Source organism: Mytilus californianus, unplaced genomic scaffold, assembly GCF_021869535.1.
Source record: "Mytilus californianus isolate M0D057914Y unplaced genomic scaffold, xbMytCali1.0.p SCAF_85, whole genome shotgun sequence".
Classification (NCBI taxonomy): Eukaryota; Metazoa; Mollusca; class Bivalvia; order Mytilida; family Mytilidae; genus Mytilus; species Mytilus californianus.
This window is the reverse complement of record NW_026262740.1, coordinates 169,101-176,674: the sequence shown is the minus strand read 5'-3', so window position 1 is coordinate 176,674 and position 7,574 is coordinate 169,101.

Here is a 7,574-nt window from a genome sequence, read left to right as displayed (position 1 = left end):
ATAAAAATATTGTATTGTATTGTATTGTATCCTTGGCCTCTTTCGTTTTACGGGTCCGGGTATTTTAATTGTTTTTATATTTCGGCGTTTGTGTGTACACTGCCATTCTGTGCTGTTTTATTCCCCGGTTGTGTTTTATGTCTTGATTTTCTATTCAGTAGGTCTTCGGTTTTCTCCATTTCGTATCAAGGGTTTGATTATCCTGTCCACCTTCTTTGGTCGTAACACTTCAAATCCCGGGTATGTACAACTGATTTTTATTTAATTATTTCTCGGAAAATGGCGAGTCGGTCAACAAATGAGGAAAGTAAAGAGACAAATACAAACCTAGGGCCCAGAAAATAAGATGACATATTGTAGGAAGAATTTTGTGCTCCGAAAAGATGAACAACTCCAACTTGTACCAAGACCCCCATCGTGCGATTTGATGAATGTCATGTTCCTGAATATGAATCCACGAAATACGGAGACAGTACCTGGCATTTCCCATAAAGCTCGATCAGACATTGAGATGACACTTTATATATAAGTATGGATACCGAGTTTATATCCAGAGCTTATTTTAAAATTTATTGAAAAACATGCTACTTTTAAAATGCAGTTAAGGGGGAGTCGGGACTGGTGAATGATACCAAAACTATTTACGAAAAACAAATATGACAGATATGAACCAACGACAACCACTGAACTACCGGCTACTGACTTGGACTACCATATAAAGAACATTCCGACCGGACGTGGCTGCAAATTTGTACATCCCGCACAGCCAAACGGACGCCCCATTTTGGCAAGCGTTTTACTGCCGGTCGGAGGACAACCAATGGTGATCCTACTTCTATTCCCCAGTCACCCTTGGGGGTTTCTGTATTGCTGATTACATAATAGCAAAGACGTTTTTTATCATACGAGAATATTCTTCTGAATAATACTTTTGACCAAAGATGTCAACACGAATACATTTGAGTACTTCAGACAAATTATTAACATGTACTAAATGCAACATCTCATCTTGTATGTGATCTGCAGACACGGAAAATAATCTCCCAGCTACTCATACGTTTTTTATTCTTCCAACTTCGATTATTCTGGCTCATGCTCAGTAGAAACGAGTTTTGGAATGTGCAGCCATCATACTTTGTTATGTCTAAAGCATTTAATTCCATTTTTTGCTGTTTTGTATGAATGTACTGTTTTGTGATATCACCTGTTCCATGCACAGCCTGCAAAATAGCTGCATTGCAGTCTTCAAATGGAAAGCAGCTCCAAGCCCACAACGGACCCCATTTAGCTACATTGTGAAGATTCAAGGTACAGCACTAGTGTCCATACAAATCTTCAAAGTCACGATAGAAACTGAGATTTTTAGCTCTGTCAATATCAGTGGTTGAAATGTTATGTAAAAGAAGAAAAATGCTTTCTGATAGCTTACAAAGATGCTCTAAGTATAAATCTGGCAAAATTCCTTTCAAGCAAGGAATTAATTAATAAAGCAACCATTGTAGTTCTGTGGCTTTAAAATTAGCACAATGCTTTTCTAAATCTCTAGTTAAGCGCTCTATACAATCTGGTGGTGTCATTTTCTGAACCCTTCTTCATATTTCATCAAGGTGTTTACCAATTAAATACGGTTTTGAGCTATTAGTTGCAGAAAACAATAATTTCATCACATATTTAGTTACTCCCAATAACACCCCATGCATGTAGTCTGGAACCAAGCCTTCTACAATATGAAAGTTTCTGAATGTTGACAATTCAGAAACTCCGCATACACCTTTTATCCTTTTCTGTGGTGTTGTCTGTTGACATGATTCTAGAATATCTATTGCATTCCTGACTTCAGGTCTGTCCTCTGGAGGGTGGTATGGATAGGAACGAACATGATCTTTTCCCTTTTTCACTACTTTCCTATGTTCTTCACGTAATGAACAGCCATAATCCCCATTGTGCATGGACATGTTAGCTATGTACGCTTTAGCTTGCAAATCCACTGAAACACATATGATATATAGTTTAATGTTCAAATTATCATATCCTGTAGGAGATATTGAAAATCCTTTCTGGTATAAAGTATTTAATGAACTGGCAAATGAGTAAATATATTGGACAAAAGGAGGATTACCTTTTCCTTGCCAGATTGCCATATTATTTCGTGAAAACCTTTGTACTGGTGGCTAAACATATGGGCCAAAACTTTACTTTAGAGGAGTTGTAAAGAGGGATGCCATCTGTATTCATTAGAGCACTAATACTACACTTATCATTTTAAAATCGACCAGCATTACAAAGGTTTGTATGAAGCTGCCCATTCTTCATGTAATGGATAGTAATGTTTGTTGTTTTCTGTAGATGATTTTACGGACTTTTTAACTTCTTTGATTAATTCCCAATTATTTAATCTTTCTAGTATATGCTTTAATTGAAAAACAACATCTGCACTTACAAATGAACATCTAGGTTCACGATATTCTTTTTCCATAGCAGCAATATTTCCTTTGTATCTTTTTTCTTGACAATTGAGTGTTTGACATATGTAACTGTTTGGATCATCTGGGAATATGGCTCCACATAAGTCGTAAAAAAGCAGGATTCAAAATAGAAATAAAGACACAAGAAGATATTGTTCATGATTAGTCCACATATAGGGAAACACCTTGTAGGTTGAATTTTCAGGTTAAATTACGTTTGTATTACCTGCTTTCTTTAGCTTTCGGCAAAGTTCTTTAAAAACATGATAATTTCATCCTTCCCGTTTCGTAAAATTCAAATTTAACGCATTTCATGTTGGAAATTGCACAACATTTTTGTAAATATCCATTGAGCCAAAGTCATGTGGTGCAAATCATATGAATAAAGTATTCAATAGTGTATCATGCTTTCGGACGTAATAAAGCAGGTTCAGTTAGCTTATCTCTATATAATGACTAATGAATTGTATCAAAAGATATAGTTGCTCCTGAACCACTTTCTTTAAATTGTATTTTACTTGGTACAAAGTTTTTTTTTTATATCGTTTACTTGTAAATCGATTTGTCTGAAACTAAATGTTTGAAATCGAATGTGCTTCGTGGAACTTTCTAATTAGCAATCCCTTTATTTATTCGAAGGCCATCAGATTGTTTATGATTTCATTGTCTTTTATGGAAGAAAGGACAACCCGTTGCAGTCTTGTCGACGAATATAACCAATTCTCGAGAATTTGGATGAATCATGATTACTTCTCCACTATGACATTCCTCTCTTGTCACGAAGTACAGGTATCGGAAACGTTAGCGGAACTGTTGGATCTCCAGCCCTATTCAGCCATAGTTCATGTGCGATATAATCTATGTCCGCTATTAATACAGGAAATTTCCGTCAGGGGTTAAACCAAGAATGTTATTTACTGCACTCCAAACACAGCAATTGTAATATCTTTGCCACTATATAAACGACCCTGCAACCAAAGTTTCAAACGCCTGACACTACTGACAGTCTTCTCCCCGATGGACATTTTCAGATAACATTTAATCGATTGATTGTTGGTTGCTTAACGTCCAGTGGCAAATATTTCATGCATATTCAGGACGAGAACAAAATAATAATAAATACAAAAGATAGGTTCTGTAATAGGGGCGTCCGGGGTTAAGGTCGGCGAAATTTAGACTACCACGGGAAAATGAGGGTATATTGGATAGGGACAGAAATTTAGCCTTGCAACAGGTCACCTACGGACCCCTCAAAGAGTAGTTGCAAGGGTTCTTAACGTGCAAAGAGCGTGGCATCGGATTTAACGTCCCCATTCTGACCGGACGTGGCTGCAAATTTGTACATCCCGCACAGCCAAATGGACGCCCCACTTTAGCAAGGGTTTTACTGCCGGTCGGAGGAAGACCAATGGTGACCGTACTTCTATTCCCCAGTCACCCTTGGGGGTAGATAACATTTGATGCTTAGTCCATGTTAGGAACATAAACTACATATACCTTTTGTAAACCTAGGTCCTATCATGCATTAAAACTTCCTAGATGCATCGGTAGATTTTGTGATGTACATACGGCCATTAATTTCTATTTCTTTTAATAAATTTTAATTAAACAATGTTCTAGAAATGGACATAAAAAAAGAGATGATTTCAGCTTCCAAATTGTGAACCTTCCATTTCTATGTAACAACATTCAAGCAGCGCCTGGATACGGAGTATGTATTTCCCAATTGATACAATTGATAGAGGGTTGCTGCTCAGAAGGAAGCTATTAAATCAATAGTTCCAAATGGTGAAGTTGACATCTTCCCTTCGTTAATTTTACGGACGCCATCACGAGTTGGTTGACTGTTATGGAATAGCCGTTTCACAGGTGATCGGATTTGATTTTGATTGTTGGTGATTTAACGCCACTTTTGGTCTATTTCGTGGCGGCCAGTTTTTATTGGTGGAGGAATCCGGAGAAAACCACCGACCTTCGATAGGAAAACTGACAACCCTAGTCAATTAAGATTGGAGTCGAGTGCACCCGCACGAGCGGGGTTCGAACTCGCAACCTCAGTGTTGACTGGCTAGTGATTACAGTAGTAACTACTTAGACCACTTGGCCACCGATGCCCCCAGGTGATATCGGATATGTTCCTTATGTCGTAACTACAATCCCGTTCCCTTTTCACGAATGTGACCTACCGAAATAGACTATTTACCGGGTCTGTAATAACATGAGCAACACGACGGGTGCCACATGTGGAGCAGGATCTGCTTACCCTTCCGGAGCACTTGAGATAACCCCTAGATTTTGTTGGGGTGCGTGTTGTCTAGTTTTTTATGTTGTTTCTTGTTTACTATTATTTGTCTGTTTGTCTCTTTCTTTTTTAGCCTCACCCCAAGGGTGACTGGGGAATAGAAATATGGTCACCATTGGTCTTCCTCCGACCGGCGGTAAAACCCTCGCTAAAGTGGGGCGTCCGTTTGGCTGTGCGGGATGTACAAGTTCGCAGTCACGTCCGGTCAGAATGGGGACGTTAAATCCGATGCCTCGTGTAAAGAGAGTGCCACATTCTTTGCACGTTAAGAACCCTTGCAACAACTCTTTGAGGGGTCCGTAGGTGACCTGTTGCAAGGCTAAATTTCTGTCCTTATCCAATATACCCTCATTTTCCCGTGGCAGTCCAAATTTCCCCGACCTTTATCCCGGACGGCCTTTATTACAGGACCTACCTATTGTATTTATTGTTAATTTGTTCTCGTCCTGAACATGCATGAAATATTTGCCACTGGACGTTAAGCAACCAACAATCAATCAATCTTTTTTAGCCATGGCGTTGTCAGTTTATTTTCGATCATTATTTGATTAGATCTAAAATCAGTATATGGTATATCACAGTTAAATAATGGGTCATCCAGGTCATTTTTTGCTTCCTGCTTTACAACCAAGTGTCCATGGACATGTATCGGCGAGCGTTGACCAGTTACGTATGGCAGTAGCTCAGATACCACTGAAACATGAGAGGTTTTAGACAGTGGAGACTACTTACTAATGAAGAGCAGAGAAACCGAGCTTGCGCAAACACCTGAATCACTACCAAAGTCGCATACATCAACAAATTAAAAAAAAAAATTTTATAATAATATCTTTGTCCTCTTCCGTCATCATCTGTTTAAATCACAGTTTAGGTAAACAAAAATCAGTGAAGCGTTAGGTCATGTAGCACAGATAAAGATCAAGGGACAATTTTATCACCGGTCACACCTGAATCTGTAGAAAATAGTCGGAATTTTTCATTTCCGTCAAACCGGAATCCGGCATATCTATTGTTATGCCCGACTACGTACTGTAGCTTTAACGCATTTCGGTAAAGCATTTGAGCATAAAGACTAATTCGACAGAGACAACTTTAGCACTACAATCTTTGAAGTGGCTCAATGTTGCATTGTTCAGACAGCTCTCAATCTCATCTTTTTGAGAAGATTTCAACATGGTTAGATCTTTTCTAATATTTTCCAAAGCTTGGTCATTAGTTTTGTTATACATGTCAATGTCATTCTTGATTTTTTTCAGTTCAATGTTGTATGTTGCGATGGTAACACCTAACAAGGCTATTTCATTCTGGTTCTGAGATTCATTTTGGTTTTCATCAACATCCGTGTCCATGTCCTTCTTCTCTATTTCTGTCTTTATTGTGTTAATTTCACTTTGTAATTCTATTTGATTTCTTTCCAACTCTTTGTTTTTGTTTTTCAAGTTCACCACTTCCGTTCTTTTTTTTTCATTGTCGTTTATTAGCCCTGAAAGGGCGCTTCTGTTTTCCTCGAGAATTTCTTCTTTGAATTTGTCAAACTTCCGTTGAACTATCAGTTCTAAGTTTGAAAGTGATATACATTCTAAAAAAAAAAGAAAGAGGTGATGGATCAATATGAACTATCAGCTTACAAGAGTGTTTTTAATGTTTTGCTTTGTTTTTCCTGAGCATCGACTATCTGTTCGTAATGGGTGATTAATAACTTTGCAATCATACAATTACTTCGTAAATAGAAAACACGATCTTATCCAAAACCATAGAGTGATCATTTGCGTTTGCCGGATGCGTTTACTTGAATTATTTGCCTAACCCTGATAGCATCACTTAACCTCATCTCTAAACGTATTCTTATCTGCATTTTATAATTTACCTCACCCTCATTCCTCAGACTTTATAATTAGATTTTAGTTCGCATTTTACAGCTTTACCTTATTAGCACTATAACATTTTATTCAACCTTATCCCTATCATTCTCCTGAAACTTAGATATAACCTTCAACCAAACATAATCCCCATCATTACCCTTACAACCTTATATCCTTTGATATATCTTTATACTAACCCGTAATGTAAAACTTATACTTATTGTTTTCCTTAAACTTAACCTAATCTTTATCCATAGACAACAACTTATACTATTCATTAACCATACCCTTATCCTCGAACTACTTTAATATCAAATTCTATTTCGAACATGTCGTTATTAAACGTCAGTCTAAGCCCAATCTTTTTTGTGATCGTCAATGATCCACCTCAACCTCAAAAGAGGAATGGTCGGTGGCCTATAGATGTTAGAATTGAATCAATAATAATTGAACTGTAGTGAATCACCCGATATGTGCCTTTTTTAGAGACAAAATGAAATAACGACATAACATCACCCACATTTTTGATGGGTTTCGTGTTCCTCAATTTTTATGTTGTGTTTGGTGAACTATTTTTTGCTTGTCTTTTTCTTTTTTAGCCATGGCGTTGTCAGTTTATTTTCGACTTGTGAGTTTGAATGTCCCTTTGATATCTTTTGCTTCTCTTTTATGAGAACATAAGATTCGTTTTAGTCGTATAAAATTATGTGTATCGTTCTCTCTTAGGACGATACAGTACGTTATTTCCATTATAGGAAAGGAGGAGGAGGTATTCGATATTATGAATGCAATTATTTTTTACAAGACTATTGAAACTCAAAAACTTCAGGTTTAGGGTTGAGGTAAAAGCGAAGATTCAACTTTCTGTTCAATATACTTATAAAGACAATAAATGTATCTCATGTCTCATTGATATGTTTTGACTTTAAAACTTCGATAGCTTAC